General features: G+C 40.6%; 1 pseudogene; it reads right to left on the bottom strand.

Moving 5' to 3' along the window:
• Window positions 1-6,278, bottom strand: LOC117486349 (annotated as a pseudogene).
• Window positions 6,279-18,055: the final 11,777 nt, after the last annotated feature.

The raw sequence follows: 18,055 nt of genomic DNA on the forward strand, positions 1-18,055 counted from the left end.
CAGTGCGATGCTAAGGAAGAACCAGCCAATCACATGCGGAGTGTATTATTTTCGGGGCAATGGGCCTCAGAGCAATGTGTATTTATTATAGGAGTAACGGACTGTGGGACAAATGGGCTTTTGGTCCAATGGGACATTGTTAGGGCTGTTGGGGGTTTCGAAACAATAGGCAGTCACCCATAATGATGTGCAAAATGGATGTGTTTTTGAAGAAATAAACCTCGTATGTTCTTGGGCCCTTATTGCACATGGCAGCGTTCTGACACCCTCACTGATATGGCTCCGACGGCTGCTCCAACAGCTGCTCCAGCTGCGACTCCAATGATTATACCGATTGGCCCTCCTGCAATTCCAAGCACCCCCCCCGACAGCAGCACCACAGGCGGTTGCTATAGCTATAGCCGGTGCAGCGACAAAGTCGTTTGATCTTTCAGCCCGAACTCTGGCTTCATACTCGTATCTGATATGCACCCGCTTCTCCTCCCTTTGGTAGGCCCTTTCTGCATATTTGGCCCTCAGTTCTTCCAGCTCTCCCTGCTTCTGCTCTTCCAGCTCCTTCAAGAGTCGCTGTGTCTCCTTCTCTATGGCTGCCTCTGCCTTCATGAACATTTCGTTGGTGTAGTAGCTTCCGTCGTTAGCCATGGTCATCTTGTCAATTTTGTCCAGGAGCCGACTGGTTTGTTCAGGGTCCTTGATTTCATTGTTGAAGACATGGTATCTATGGTAGCACATTATCATGATGGCCTGCAGTTCGGGACTCTCTGAAATGAAGCCCTCTATAGTTTGCTTCTTGCTGAGCTGGTCTCCATGTGTGAACAACACCATAGTGTATTTGGCTGCATCTTCACCAAAAGTGGTCTGAATCATCCTGACGGTGTCCTGCTCCTCCTGGGTGAACCTGCCGAGCTGAAGAACCACCAGGAAGGCGTGAGGCCCCGGAGCCGACAGAGAGACGCACATCTTGATCCTCTTCAGCACCTCTTCTTGGGTGAAGTTAGTGTCAAACAGCCCTGGAGTGTCGATGATGGCGACCTTTCGACCGCCGACGTCCCCCTTCGCTTTTTGGCATTCAGAAGTCATGGAAGACGGAGAGAGCTCAGACTCAAACGCTTCTCTCCCCAGGATAGTGTTTCCTGCTGCGCTCTTTCCCAGTCCGGTCTTCCCGACCAGAACAATCCTTCTTTCATCTGAAACTGCGGCACCTCCGAACCCTATTGGACAGAAATACAACTTTCGTCATAAGGTGCTGCTGTGACGAAATCAGAGGCTGTGTGCACACTCCAGATAAAAAAACTACCTGAGCTGACTCCATTCAAACCTGTAGGAACAGCCATTGTTTATCTAGATAACAATGCATTCCTGATGTTAACAAACAGGACAAACAGGTTTGAAAAAAATCCCAAGTCAGTGGATTTCAGTTATTGTTTGTGAGAATCATGTCAAGAAAAGGTGATTTCTCTATCACCTCTGAAGAACAAAACTATTCAAGGTGCTTTACATTACACCTGTAAGGCATTAAGACATGATAAAAAAGTAATGCAAGGCACTACTAAAAAAGGTGTTCATAAAGACTGAGTTTTGTCTGGTCCGATCCTCTTCACATTTGGGGGTGTGTTGATAGGACCCTGGGGAGATAATTTGCTGTGCATGCAGTGATTTAGATCAGTGGTTCTGTAGAAAAAAATCCACAAAACAGCACAGCTACATCCACTGACAGCCACCATGGGAAGTTTATTCAACTGGTGAAAATGTACACCAGTAATCTCAGTCAGAGGCTCTTCTGGCAGCACCAAAACCCAGAGGTACAGCCCCCCCCCCCCCCCCCCCTAAAGGTGCATTTAGTTAATCTGAATTTACAATGGGCCTTAATGGTGACATGTTGAACGTTTTTGTCACTTCATGCCCTCAAGAGGCATTTTGTTAAAAAATGTGCTTAATTTTTTGTTTGTTTTACACCTGGACCAGCTCATTGTTACTTTGTAATTCTACTCCACTACAATTCAGAGGTTAACCTCGTATTTTTACTCCACTACATTTATTTTAGTTACTTTGCAGATTCTGATTAATGATGTGAAATATAAACAACCCTTAAATCAGACTTTAGTTACACCTGAGTAAAATTCAAGGAAACTCAGGTCTCAGGCTAGAAAATGACATTCCCAGAACAAATGACCATAACTACACTTCTAAAAGGGTTAAATTAATAATCATTTTTCTCAAAGCAAGGTTACATCTGTGAGTTGGATGTAGAAGTGTCAGAATCAATATAGATGTTTTTATTTTAAAGTAAATTCAGATGGAACATAGTAAAAACATGTAAATTCTAATCTCCGCCTAAAAAAAACCCATTACTTACAGTGAAAACCACCCTTGAATGATGGGTTAGTAGACTAAAAGCTTTAGGAATCCAAACTATAACATATAGTAAGTACCCTGTATCAAGATTGATGCAAAACAAGTGAAATTTGACCTTTTTAGAGCGGTTTAGAAAAATAAAGTCCAGGCGGACTCACCTCTGGGTAATTTGGGAACCATCAGTTCCATTTGACCTTTTTCACTGTAAAAATCATTTTATTACTTTGAATTATCACTATAGGTATTCATTCCATCCAAATACAACTGTTGTAAAAAAAAAAATCTGCTCTGTTATCTGCTGTCCGCTCTGTGCTCCGTGCGCTCTGGGTCCTGCAATAACAGCTTCCTTACGTTGTAAACACTGCGTAGAGTCTGCTGCGTAATGTGCTGACGCTGGCTGGCATTCTTTATACTTTACGCAGGACCATATCTCTGGAACCCATTGGTCGATTTGGGTGATTTACACCTTTTTCTTAACCATTAGATCCAATAGAATCGATGAGCAGGTCCCAAATCCACGTAAACATTACCATTGTGGACGTAATAGAGAAGCAAACGAAGCATATCTGAAAGTACAAGCCTGGACTGCAAAACTTTATACCCAGTATATTGCCATAAATATGATGATGGATTATCAGTAAAAATGTCTACGTGACACAGAGACATTGGATTAACCTTGAGCGGCGTTTTTATTCCGTTGAACACAACTTTTGATCACAAATCAAAAAAGGTAAGACGTAATTATTGTAATATTTTTGAAACCGGATGTTGTTTACTTTCTCTTTTCTGGCTGATAGCTCCACAAATTCGGGGTCGTACAGTGATGACATTACATGTATGGAATCTGTGGAATCTCAGCTTTAATCGGATATCTTGTTTGTGCAGTTACGATAAGTAATAAGGGCATTTCTACCATGAGTTCTGTGCAAAAGTGCGTTAGCATTAGTTAGCATTTTTTCGCTCAATGCTAATTCAAAGGCTTGGTATATGTTTCTTTTAGCTAAAAATTGTTCATATTGTCAGTTAGCGGAGTTTCTCCCCGTTAAAAGGGTATGGAACATTAATAGTTTCATAAATGTTAAGAAGCCCTGAGACATAGTCTCGAAAAAAAACGGTGGGGGGGTCCACTGGGGGGACCCTCGTCCTTAAGAGGTTAAGTACTTTGTCAGGCTTCATATTTATCTGTAGATACCCCCAAAGCTTTGTTCTTATTTAAAAGAAGACCTTAACCTAAAGTATTCTTTAATGTTTAAGTAAAGGTTAATTAGTTTTTCTGTTTTGCACATCCTCCTATTAATATCTTTGTACATCCGGCACTAAACTGTTTTATTGTAGAGATCACTTACAGTATCTTCTTGATATTTTATATTCTATATTTATATCATTGACCTTCTACTTTCCCCCTATTTTTTTCATCAAATATAACATATTCAACAAATAAAATGCAATAACGTGCTTTAACCACTAGGCGGTGCGGGTTAAAAAACTGTCAAGTTTAAAGTGTTAACACAAGAAATTATACTTTTTATTATTAGTGTAGGACACTTATGTATGTATAACATCTGAAGATGTGTAGTTTTATTCATGTTTTCACATAATTTTACAGGATATTGCTATATTATTGACATGTTTTACTTCTACACATTAATATCTGATTTGTAAAACATCACAGACAGAAAGGTATATCCGTCATTTAATGGTAAGCTATTGAAATTCTGAATCCATAGATGTGTCTCCCATCACCCAAAACCCCTGACTATTCTCTCAACTCAGTATTTACATTCTTATATTCACAGAAAATCAGTAATATCTTTAAAAACTACAAGTCCCTGTCTATCAGCTGTGCACCGCTATGGTGTAAATATAACCTATCTACCAATTGGATCAAATATAAAAGTCAGCCAAATTACTATTGATACTGCAAGGAGACGTATTGTGTGAAGAGAAATTGAAGATGTTGTTTAATTGCTGATATATTTATGATTCACGTCACATATTCAGTTTCGGTGGCAGTTCTTCCATGTTTTTCGGATTTCATATCGCATAAACACCATATCCCAACGTGCATTGCGGCTAAAACATCCAATCACCGAGCTTCAACCATAGCTGAGGATCTTGGGTAACAGTGTGTTATTTAGAAAAGAATAACAAATTAGAAGGAAAAAAAGATTGAAAAAATACTGATTTCAGTATTCTGGGGCTCTGAGCCCCATTTCTTTTCCTCACGGACGGCAAAAAAAGAGAAGTTAATGGTAGCAGCATGCCTTTAATATGGAATTACCTATTTATATTTCTAACTCTAAGATAAAGTGGAAAACTCTTATAGTAATCAAGTATAACTGGGTCAAATTGATATAAGGGGATGATTATTATTATACGTTTCTTATTTTCTAATGCAAATTATCCTTTAATTGGTGTTTAATTTGGTGTAAATTAACTGAAGGCAATATATATGCCAAACTGGTGTTGAAAAACAAACTTAACCATAAACAAACGTCCCTAGGAGTAAATAATAAGGAAAATAATGATATGGTAAAATTACGTCATGTACAAGGAGGCCCACAATTGAAAACTGAAAGTGGGTTTCTTGATTAGATGTATAAAATAAGACAAGGAGTGATGTAACATGGATGAAAATGTACTTTACTAAACGTCCCTCTGCCAGGAAGCCATTTCTATTGATATAGATGATGTAGTTATTTAATACTTGCCAAATACATTTTGTCACTATGATTTCAATATAATACTATAAATAGTGATATTCCCATGAACTGCTTTAGATTCAGGGTGCTGATGCTGTGTTCACTGCCTCACTGTAACTCTGAGTGATGTGAGGAGAACAGAGCCCTGTCACTGGTATTAATAACAGTACTTTTCCTAGAGTGAAAGTAAAAATGTCCTCCATGAAGACAGATTAAAAAGGTAAAAATAGACCTGTTTCTTATGACTGGAATCTCGTCAATCTTGTTTGTTATGCTCGCTGCCAACCTAATAACTACAAATACTTTAGATGAAAAGTAAAAGCAGAACGTCTTCTTTGACTTTACACAATGATAAATTAGAACTTTATGAAGTTCATGCATGTTTTTACACTTCAAACTAAATGTTCATGTTTATCACTTACAGTAATAATCTTCCATGTAAATAAATGTCTGTGAATCCCCTAACTATTACAAAAGAAGGATAAAAAGAGATAACACAACAGTGATTGAGCCAATGGCTTAATGATGAAGGTATTACAATATTTTCATCTTTGACGAGTTAAATATGGCGACATTCCCTGAAAGAATGTATTACGTTACTGCTAATGCCAACAACATATTCTACTGCTGCAGGTTCACATTAAAAGCATTTCACTGACTTTAGTTGTGAAGTACTCACAGGAACATGTAAGCTAGCTTGGTATGGGCTGACGTGGTGTATCAAAAATAAATTGAAATTGGAAGAGTGATGACAAGCTGCAGGCGACAGGTCACTAACACATTTTTTACTTTTGCTGACTCATGCTGTGAGAAGCATAAAATCAGATCGAGGCTGCTCAGAAGATTTCAAAAGGCAAACTATTACCTTTTTATGAAAACAACAACCATTTGTGAATCTGCACACATAATCCTGGGACCCGTAGTATTATACCAGTGGTGCTGTCACCGTGATTATTGGGCCAATAGAAATTCCACTATGACATGAAATGAATATGGATTCATTCACTGCAGTGTTTACCCAATGTCATAATTTGCTATCAAAGGGCTGAGGTTTTGATGCTTCAGTAAAATATAAAGACAAGACTGTAAAAAATTGCAAAGTTAGAAAAGAAACCCTCCACTGAACGGTCACACTCTTACCTTGGTAGTATGGCGGCGCGCTCATGTTGAGAGGAGAGGAGGAGGTTTCTGTTGCAGGAGCTGCGATTCTTAGAGTTGATCTTCCTGGCACTCGTCAGCTCACCTCTATCCTCTACATGGGCGTTCCCTCAGAAGCTGCTGGACTGGAATGATTGCTGCAGCCACCCAGTTTCGCCATGAGACACACAGCTTGACTCTAAGTATATAAAGCTTTGTTAAGCTAAATCAATTAATACAAATGTCCTATCCTAGATAACTTTACTTACCGTTAGAGGGATTGTTCAGATTTCTTAAAGGGTTGTATGTGACCTGTAGGCTATATTATATTCAGTAACAGAATGACACACTAAACAACACTAATCCTATAAAAGGTCTGTATACACAAAGAGTTAGACATACCTACAAAGTGCAACTAGAATGCATACTTAAGATCAGTATGTCAATAAACACTACATCTCTTATGGTCACATGCCATATGTGTTCTGTTACAGTATGTCACGTGTCTGATTACCACCAAACAATGTTCCTTCGGAGATGTGAAGAATTTCCACATGCACAACAATGCCCCCACACAGAAAGCAATGTCCCTATGCCTGACTATTGTCTTTAGTGGGTAGGACACTCTTTATCTCAGGGTCGTGGGTTTGGGCCCTCATTGGGTCTAAATGTTATCCTTTGAAGCTAAATGTGAGCATGATTTGAGTACCATGAGTCAACTTAAGTCTTCAAAGTAATCCACAGAAACATAGCAGTTTGTGGGCAGGTTTGGCACATGAGGAAGTATCTCTGACTCAAACTCTCGCCCCTGAACTCAACACCCAGCTGTGGCCTGGTTAAACTACAGCTGATGGTCAGGGCGAGGACACAGCCATATGTTATTTCTTAGCTTTTGATTTTGGAAATCCGTGTTACACAAAATATGAGTGTTTTACATACTATGTGATATTTGATATGCCACTTCAGTAGGGAGGCGTGTGGTGTAGTGGGCTAGTGCGTTGGTGTTCAGATCAGGGGGAGCACAGGTTCAAATCCCACTGCACAGGTTCAAACCCCACTTCAATCAGCATGTCGTTGTGTCCTTGGGCAAGACACTTCACACCAAATTGCTCCTGTGGGGATTGTCCACAGTATTGAGTATGTAAGTCGCTTTGGATAAAAGCGTCTAACAAGTAACATGTAATGTAATAATGTAAGTAAGTATTAGTTTTATTGCAGATTTAATACTGAAGCAGAATCACTGCCTGTTTCTTTTAGTGTTTAAAAGCCTGCTACTCTAATCTGGGAGATCTTGTTCTCTGAAATGTTGTACTTTTGAACTTTTCCCTGAGATTCTTTCCTGGTCCCTTGCGCAGCAGGAATCCCAGCATGTTTGCAGTCAAATGTGCCTGGCCCCTCCAACCTGTCTGAAAGACAACAAACCTGTTGCTTTCAAATCTATTATCATGAAAATCGTCGAATGCCTGGTATGTGACCATCTCTCCAGTTTACCAGAGCCTTATCAGTTTGCATGTAGAGGAAGAGGTCTGCTGATGATGCAGTTTTATAATGGCTTCACTCTATATCTTTACATATATATATTTAATCTTAAGGCCTTTGATGCCCGTACTAAATGAGTTCTGAACACGGTAGTAGTATGCTGCTCGTGTTTCACAAGCATGTGTTGTGGCTCAACAGTTATGTTATGTTAAGTTATCTTGTGTTTTTGATCTTGTCACTTCCTGTTTATATTTTTTTATTTTTTTTATTACTTTGTTTTTATTGAAAATAATTGCACTGAATTCCAAACGTACATACTGTCATTTCACTTTGACATACAAAAATACAATTTTAATTCGCATCCACATGTTAAGGCGCAATGGGCAACTCAAAAATGAAATAAGAATGAAAAATAAAAAACGACTGTACAAAAGAGCCCTTGTCGGGAGTTTAAATCTCAAATCTCAATAATCTTGTCCAATGTGTTTGTCTTCTTCTCTATAATGTCCATCCTTTCCACTGGTCTTCCATTTTTGGTAGACTTAGGCCCTTTCTCATTTCACTAATTCCCCTCCTCGATTCCCCTCCTCGACTCCTATCCTCGAGACTTAGTCCCGCCCACAGGAGATGCGAGCGGAGGAGTCGAGGAGGGGAGTCGAGGAGAGAGGAGGGGAAGCAGCAGGCGGTTAGAGAAATGAGAACTCCTCTCCTCTGAGCGGTCATTTTAAAGAGACGTCCATTAATGATGACAGGAGGCACAGCAGCACTCTGTCTGATGGGCAGATGTGTTTATGATGACTTATATATTTACTTTTAATTCATTCACAGTGTGGTATAATGCGACAATAACAGGCTACAGATGCGGACACACACACACACACACACACACACACACACACACACACACACACACACACACACACACACATGTATATATTTATATAAATATATTCAATTTCAGAATCAAACAGAGCACTCTCATAATAACGTAACACAATCAGAGACTGGATATATCCCCCCCCCCCCCCTCTGGTCGCTACAATGAGGGAAATAAATGACGGGCCAAAAGTTTTATTTACAAGTAAGCAGAGGACACCAAACCAACTGAGACCTGTCTGTCCGCTGCATCTACGCACACACTGTACCACACACACCTACACCACACACACGCACCTACAGCTCCTAAAGCATATCATCAGGCTACAGCCGTTGTGTATTTTATTATGTGAAGCGCTAAATGGTCTTAGAAAAATATCGACTCTTTGTTTGTAGATATCTACTAAACTAAAGCAAATAAAGAGAGTAGGCCTGTTATACTGAGTGATATATATTATACACACTGCTCTGCTTTCTGCACGGACCTCACAGCTGTTCTCTCTGTAAACATCGCGTCGCGATGAAAGCAGTTACTAAAATAATATCCAGGGGATGCATGCAGAGCTGTCATTGGCTGAGATAAGTCCGGCCGTGCGTCTCGACTCTTTGAAACATCTCTGTTCCCGGAAATGCATCCACGAAGGAGCCGTGGAGGACCGTGGAGGACCCATCAGTGTATCCTCGATTATAGCTCCTCCAGAGAGCCTCCTCGACGCTCGATGCTCGGTCCTCGATGTGCATTTAGAGAAATGAGATGTCCTTCAACATGGCGCGCTAAAATTCATTTCCGGGTCACTACCGGAGGACCGAGGAGTCGAGGAGTCGAGGAGGGGGAATTGATGAAATGAGAAAGGGCCTTAGTCTCAACCGATGTGTCCATTATGTAGATTTCCTCTACTATCTCCATCCATTGTCCTTGGGTAGGGATATCCACTTGCCCCCATTTCCTTGTGATGGCTTTCTTGCCGGCTATCAACAACACTTTAACTAAACATCTATCTCTTGGTTGTATATCATTTTCCGTAAAATTACCCAAATAAAGAATCATAAAACTATTGGGGAAATCATATCCGATTATCTTTTGTACTACTTTATGAACCATTCCCCAAAACGTTGTTATTCTGTGACATTTCCAAAATACATGTGAATGATCTGCTTCTGCTGTTCCACATTCCCTCCAGCATGGTAACTTTACATTTGCGTATCTGTTTTTAACCTCGGGTGTTATAAAAAAACGGATCAGATTTTTCCAAGATAACTCCCTCCATATCCGCGAACTGGTGGATGATTGGTGTATTCTCCACATGTTTTGCCATTCATTATTTTCAATTTTCGTGTTGAATTCTGATTCCCATTTTTCTTTTATATACGTGGTTGAATATTTGTTCATTGTTAGTGCTTGATATAGTACAGATATAGTCTTAATTTATTTTCCTTCATACGAATTGATTATAGTCTGAATCACTTCATTCACGTCCTTGGAGGGTGTTCCCCTGATGTGTCTTCTATAACAATCCCTTAGTTGTAGATATCTGTAGAAGTCATGTTTCCCTAAATCGTATTTATCTTTCATATAATAAAAGCGTCAGCTAAATGAAATGTAATGTAATATCCTGAAAACTCTCTAGTTCCCCTTTCTTCTCCAAAGTGCACAATGCTGTGATTCCCTTGGTCACCCAACCTTCATCTTGTCTTGCTGGTACAAAGTTACTGTCAAATGCTACCCATTTCAGTATATTTATGTCTTCTTGTATTTTGTGAATTTTTACTATTTCAAACCATAACTCCAATGTGAATAATGTAATTGAATCCATATGATTTAAAAAAATGTTGTATGTGTCCTTATCTCCTAATACTCTGAATAGGGTATTCTCCAAATGCTCTTTCCATTTCTTTCCACTTAGCTGTATAATCTGGTTTACACCAGCAAACTATGTATCTCAACTGGGCAGCATAGAAGTATTCTTTCAGATTCGGGAGGCCCATACCCCCTTTATCCTTTGGGAGTTGGAGGGTTTTATATCTGACTCTGGGTTTTTTACCTCCCCAAATAAACCTAGATATTATCCTATCCCAATTTGTGAATTGAGTTTGAGCAACATTTATTGGTAGGGACTGGAATAGGTATAGAAGCTTGGGTAATATATTCATCCTAACTGTCTCAATTCTTGAACTAAAATCCAGTGGTAGAGTAGACCATCTGTCTATATCTTTTTGAATCTCCTCATTGATCTTGCCATCATTTGCTTTGAATAATTTAGATGTTCCTTTAGTGATGTAAATCCCCAAATATTTGATTTTCTTTAGATTCCAATTAAAATTAAACAATTCTTTGATCTCTGTTGATGGAGTATAGTTAAGAGCAAGTACCTGTATTTTTGAGACATTAATCTTATATCCTGAGAGATGACCATATGATTCTAGTAGCCTCATCAGTACTGGGAGTGATGTATTTGGTTGCTTTAGGAATGCCACTACGTCATCAGCAAATAGCCCCACCTTGTGTTCACTACCATTCACCACCACTACTGTAATTCCCTCTTTTTGGCGGATTGCTTGAGCTAGAGGCTCAATGAATAGGGCAAACAGAGCTGGCGACAGGCAGCAACCTTGTCTAGTCGATCTCTGTAAGCCAAATCTATCAGATAAGTTTCCATTTATTTTAATTCTAGCAGTAGGTCGTTGATACAGTGTTTTTATGCATTGTATTGATTTATTATTGAATCCTAGTCGTTCTAACACTGTATACAAAAAATCCCAATTCACCCGATCGAATGCTTTTTCTGCATCTATGCTTACCAATAAAGTATCTTGTTTTGTCCTTTTTGCTTGTTCTACTATATGCAGTGTCCTCCTGATATTGTCCTGGGTCTGACGTTCCCTCATAAATCCTGTTTGGCCTTCTTCTATTAAATCGTCTATAAAGGTACTCAATTGTTTAGAAATAATGGTTGTATCGATTTTGTAGTCTACATTTAATATCGAAAGAGGCCTATAGTTCCCACAGAATTCCTTATCCCTTCCCGGTTTTGGAATGACTGATATGATTGCTTCAGTCCATGATGGCGGCATCTTATTATTTTGGAGGGTCCAATTGAAGGATGTCAGGAGTATCGGTGCCATTTCATCTCTAAACAGCTTATACCATTCTGCAGTGTATCCATCGCTACCTGGAGACTTGTTATTTTTTAACGTATTTATTGCATCTATAACCTCTTTTAATGTAATATCAGCTGTTAATGTATCATTTTGTAAACTGCCAATTGATGGTAAATCCAGTGAATTTAGAAAGGTTCTAATTTCTTCTTCTGTTGCAGATGGAGGCTGTGAATATAAATCTTCGTAGTATCCCAGAAAAATGTTCTCTATATTTTCTGGTATGCATGATAACTCGTTTGTATAAGGGTCTCTAATTTTATGTATATGACTAATTGCTTGCTGTTTGCGTATTCGTTTTGCCAATAATTTAGTGGCCCTCGGGCCCGTTTCATAACAGCTTTGTTTCATATATCTGTTCCTTTTCTCGACTTCATCCAGTAATAGATCATTTATCTCTGCCTTCACCAACTCTATTTGTCCCAATACCATTGCATCCTTCGTAGTCTGATGTTCCCTCTCCAATTCTCTTAATTGTTCCGTACACTTTCCAAATGTTTCTGATTTAACCTTTTTCATATATGCTGTTTCCGCTATCAACCTCCCCCTAATGACCACCTTCATGGCATCCCAAAATATTGTTGCTCCATTGTCGTTCTCTTCTACATATCTCTGAATTTCTGCCTTCATCCTAATCTTTCTCTGTTCACAGTTTAATAGTCCTACATTAAGTCTCCAGACTGTATTTTGTCTCCTACTATTAAGACAAATTTCTAAATATAATGGGTTATGGTCTGACAGGTCTGCCCCTCCTATCTTACATTCCTTCACTCTGTATATATCAGTCTTATTCATAAGAAAGTAATCTATCCTTGTATGGACTTTGTGTGCTGCTGAATAATGAGTGTAATCCCTTTCCTGCAGGTGTAACTCTCTCCATATGTCAATCATCCCCATCTCACCTAATGACAAGTTTACAAATCTAGATAACTGCGATTTGGTTCTTTTGAGACTAGTCGTGTCTATATTATGGTTCAAAACCACATTAAAATCTCCCCCACAGACAGGGGCGGTGCCAGGGGGTAGCTTGGAGTTGCTATAGCAACTCCAACAATTGGCCTAGCAACGGCTTAGCAACCCCATTGTTTTGTTATGAAAATGTATCTATATATATTTATACACATTCTCGCGAGATCTATCAGGGGTCATTGTAAGTTAAAGCGCGAACTGTTACTTGGCTAATGTTGTTATAATTCTCAGTATGTGAACACAGATCAAAAATGGAAAGATTTCTCACAAGTCAGCCTAAACGGCCGCGATCTCCAACGGAGCCGGTCCAGCCGGACAACCCTGTGTGTGTGTGTGTGTGTGTGTGTGTGTGTGTGTGTGTGTCTGTCTGTCTGTCTGTCTGTCTGTCTGTCTGTCTGTCTGTCTGTCTGTCTGTCTGTCTGTCTGTCTGTCTGTCTGTCTGCGGTGTGGTGATGAGGTTAAATGCCACAGCATGCCAGTTGAAACAGTGAACGATCGCTATTGTGTACGCTTAGGGTGTAGTAATGGTATTATACACAAATATTGTAGGAGCACAGAAACAGTGTTCAAATTCTGCTTTTACAAACTTATTTTGGTTGTGCTTACCTTGCAAAGTAATGTTATAAGTGTCAAAGGAATGTTTTAATGTAAATATTAATGATAATATTGTAGCGTGTCCAAGTTAATAGTTATTTCAGTTATCAGATGTGCACAGTTTAGTACATTTGTAAAGTTATTTAGGCAATGTTGTTGGCGGGAGTTAGGGAGAGATCGCCCCTTCCAGGTGTGTGTGTGCGTTTTCCGGTGTGTGTGTAGGGAGTACGAGACGGTAGGAGTTGTGTTCGAGTGTGGGGAAAAGTCATAATGAGTGTTATACTAGTGATTGGCTCTGTAAGGCGTGGCTGTGGCCGTCAATACCATAAAATAAAGAGAACGTTTTCGACATTGAAGGCTCTGTGATCTTGAATAGCGGTGAACGCTACAATATGAACAGGCTCGTGCTTGGCCCACTGGTATTGTTTATTTATTTATTTTGAAAATGAACTAGCAACGCCGTGCTGTCATATAGCAACTGCTAAGCTACTGCAGCAAAAAAAATCTTGGCGCCGCCCATGCCCACAGATTAAGATTCCCTGCGATTCAGCAGCTATAATATCAAACAAAGATTCTTTTAAATATGTATCGCTTTCGGGAGGGACATAAACATTTATCAATGTTATAGGTTCATTTTCTATTCTGCCCTTCACTATAATGTACCTTCCTTCCTTGTCCCTGATTTCCTTATCATAATCAAATTGGATTTTGTTCGATATTAACGTTGCTACTCCCCTTCTCCACTCATCCCTCAGTGGGTTTGAGCGTGAACGCGCCTCAACTGTTTATTTAATGTTAAAAAACTAAATTTGCAACAGATCTAAAACGTGGCGTTGTTATATCTCTCACAGGCTCCGCACTCTACTGGACTCTATGGGTACTACCTTATCATGCAAGCATTCTCCTACTGAGACTTCTATAGACGTAGCCGGCCACGGGGCGGGCCTACCTGAATGCGCGCGCATCTCACCGTATAAAAGGAGGCCTCGCCTCCTGACTGTAATCCTTTTCTCTTCGGCGAGCAAGGAACAACTAAGACGAGAGACGAGAGTTTGAAAAGTTTGGAGAAGTTGAATCATGGACTCACCACTTTTGGAGCAACGGCCCTGCCCTTCGTGCCCGGGCTTGATTGCAGGTGCCGACCTCCACCGCCGATGCTTCGAGTGCCTGGGGTCTGACCACGCGGCGGCCGGCCTGGGCCAGTTTCCGGCCTGCAATGCCTGCCGCCTGCCACACGGAGTGTCCCAGTGTGCCCCCCCTTGATGAGAGCCTAGCGGCCCATCTGCTTCCGCAGGCAGCCGGGTGGGCAGAGGGCAGGAAGCCTCTGCCCCCGCTGCCGCGTGACCGTGAAAACCTGGAGTATCTGGACAAGATGTTCAGGCTCGGGAGAATGCTTGCATGATAAGGTAGTACCCATAGAGTCCAGTAGAGGGCTCCGCCTGTGATTTTATAACAAGGGTTACCATACCCAGCGCCATATAGATAGAAGAGTTACGACAGCGGAAGTCCAAAATGCTTGATCGTCACGTGGTTCAGGGAGAGTCAATAGTTCCCCGGAGGTTCGTAGCGGGACATTTGAATGCATGATTACCGGAGATAGAACTACGATTTTTGGTAATAAGTAGTGAATAAAGGTTTTGATTTGCAATATTTATACAACATACCGATATGTGTATGTATTTACATCGATATGTTTTAAAAATAAAATAGAATCTGCTAATATTTATGGATAATATTAGGAATAGTGTGAACAGCTAGTTTACTTGTTAACATATACATGTTAGGCTAACGTTGCCTTGGTTAAAGAGCCTGATGCTGTTGTGTATTGCTTTGAATTATTTTAAACAAATATTATCTTCTTAAACAGGTATGGTAGTCAGGAGCATCACTTCCTAATGTTTATTGATATATTTAGAGGGAGGGGATGGCAAGGAATACTTCAAAATTTAGATTAGATCAGTAATCCCATGGTACTTGAGGATATAAGTAATCTAAATGACTAATGTAATCTTTATGACTTTCAGAAAGGACAGGAGACCAACAGGTGACTATCAATGGACTAGCAGCAACATGATTATGACGTTAAAAGTGTTGCTTTAGGAACATCCATTGTAAATACATGGAATTCAATAAACATTGAATAGCATGTCATGCAGTTTGTCTGTGCCTTTTCCTCCGTGTTGTCCTGGCATATAGTCTCCACCATGGTTTGCTGTGCTGCCTGGGGATGCTCCAATCGTTCCGAAAAAGGAGTAAGAATCAGAATGTACGGCTTCCCCACTGACACAGAGAGGAGGAAAAAATGGCTAGCTCAAGTCAGCAGGAGCAATTTAACAATCAAAACAGACAGCCGCAACAAAATATGTGAGGTAATCATATTCAAACACTGCATTTGCACTTTTTCACAAAACGAATTGGGAAGCTTAATGTTTGGTTTAATACAAATAACAGGGAAAGGCTTGAAAAACTCTGAGAGTTGAGACTCAGGGTGCAGGGTGAGGGTCTCAGTGCAGGTATTCAGGCTCTATTGAATCTCTCTGGTTCTTGTGCTGAAAGAGGGAGAAACAGACAGGAGAAAGGGTTATACACACCTATATAGCACACCTATTGGATGGGAAATTGCCTTGGGGAGATAAGGTGGGGTCTTTGTTTCCAACTGAAGTTATGGAACTTTATTATTTGTGAGTTTAACAAAGTATGACAAATGGCATCAGTAATGGATGTGATATGAATTTGTATAAAGTTGTCTCACATTCTTGGTCGTTTTTTACGTGCAGTATGTAATGAGTGTATACATGTCCAGTAAGTCCTCCACCTGTAACATCACTGCCCCTCCACCTGCCAGCACCCAGCCAACATCCCTGCCCCTCCACCTGTAACATCACTGCCCCTCCACCTGCCAGCACCCAGCCAACATCCCTGCTCCTCCACTTGTAACATCACTGCCCCTCCACCTGCCAGCACCCAGCCAACATCCCTGCCCCTCCACCTGTAACATCACTGCCCCTCCACCTGCCAGCACCCAGCCAACATCCCTGCTCCTCCACCTGTAACATCCCTGCTCCTCCACCTGTAACATCCCTGCTCCTCCACCTGTAACATCACTGCCCCTCCACCTGTAACATCCCTGCTCCTCCACCTGTAACATCCCTGCTCCTCCACCTGTAACATCACTGCCCCTCCACCTGTAACATCACTGCCCCTCCACCTGTAACATCACTGCCCCTCCACCTGTAACATCACTGCCCCTCCACCTGCCAGCACCCAGCCAACATCCCTGCTCCTCCACCTGTAACTTCACTGCCCCTCCACCTGCCATACAGTAGGTTACTAATATACACTAACAAGATTACTTATATAATACAGTGATAGAATACATGTTTAGTATGCTTACTTATATACAACAGTAGTATTACATTTACCTTGTGTTTTCACTCTCACTTTGCCATCATTTCAAAATCAGCTGAGCTGCAACATAATACAGACAGGTAATAATCAACAGAATACACTAAAAACACTCACCCATAAATTACGTTTTTGTTTACTGTTTGGAAGTCTCAAATATGCACTCTAAATTCATATCAATAGCGATGTATCACACAAATAGCTCTCTTCCTTATTATTGTGTAACGTTAACTTTATTATACTAGCTTGTAGGCCTACTCCAAAATGGAGATCGTAATTTCTCCACCTCCACTCATTACAATCACACGTGCCCCAATGTTATATTTAACTAATATTATATTCCTCCACCCCACAAAAAAATCACGTTTAGAAGCTCTTTTCTCTAATTCCACAACGTTGGATGGAATAACATTAGGAGAACGGATTCATAGGCTGTTCATGGTTAACGTGTGTTGCTAACTTTATCCGGTATCCTAGCCTAATCTGTTATCTGTAAACGTTCCCTAAATCAGTAGATTATGGGATAATCCACTAACATCCTTTAATACTGTTGGAGCACCACCCTTTGGAGTGGTTGAAGGTTCGAGCCTGCTCCGCGCCGTTCGTTGATGAGTGGTCTGCTATAAGAAGAAGGACTCAGACACCGAGATATGAGGTTAACAATAAACTGATTTAATGGTAAAAGCAACAGTACAATATAACGAAGTACTTCGGGCTCTGGTCTTACTACCGTGTGATATACGTATCAGGACAGTCAGTCAGAAGAGAGCCCCGAGCATGAATATTGGGGCAGTTTACATACAGATTCTGTGGGAGGAGTTGTGTCGGTTGCTCCTCCCTTCATATTTCTAATTGGTGGCATCACTCCTGGGCGGGCCCTAGGCAATGAGTCAGCAGCCGTTGACTCCGTCTGGTTCGCGCCATCTCCTTACAAGGAGATGTTGGCTGGCGCGCCTTGTGAGTCGTATTCAAGTTGCACATAACCGATGTTTGACCCGCTGTGTCCAAATAGTGATGTTTCATTTCTTCATATTTCTAGCTTCCTGTTATGCAGAATGCTACTAAAGAGGAACCAGTGTAATTAAGCACACACATATTTTTAGCTGGACACTGTGTACACAGGTTACTTTAATACACATGTTAATTTGACTCAGATGTGCTGATAATATCCGCAATATAAATCTTTAAACGTCTTCTTACCTTTAAAAGTCCATCACGAACGCTGCAACTCTACTGCGCTGCCAGCCGCAGATCGTGGAGCCTCTCGAGTCAATAGTCCCCCGGAAGTCAGCGGCAAGCTAACTTCCGGGGAACTATTTGTCACTACTGAAGTAAACAGATATGATTCTAAACTGTATTGAAGTAAACATGTATTATTTTGA

Source organism: Trematomus bernacchii, unplaced genomic scaffold (assembly GCF_902827165.1).
Source record: "Trematomus bernacchii unplaced genomic scaffold, fTreBer1.1, whole genome shotgun sequence".
Taxonomy (NCBI): Eukaryota; Metazoa; Chordata; class Actinopteri; order Perciformes; family Nototheniidae; genus Trematomus; species Trematomus bernacchii.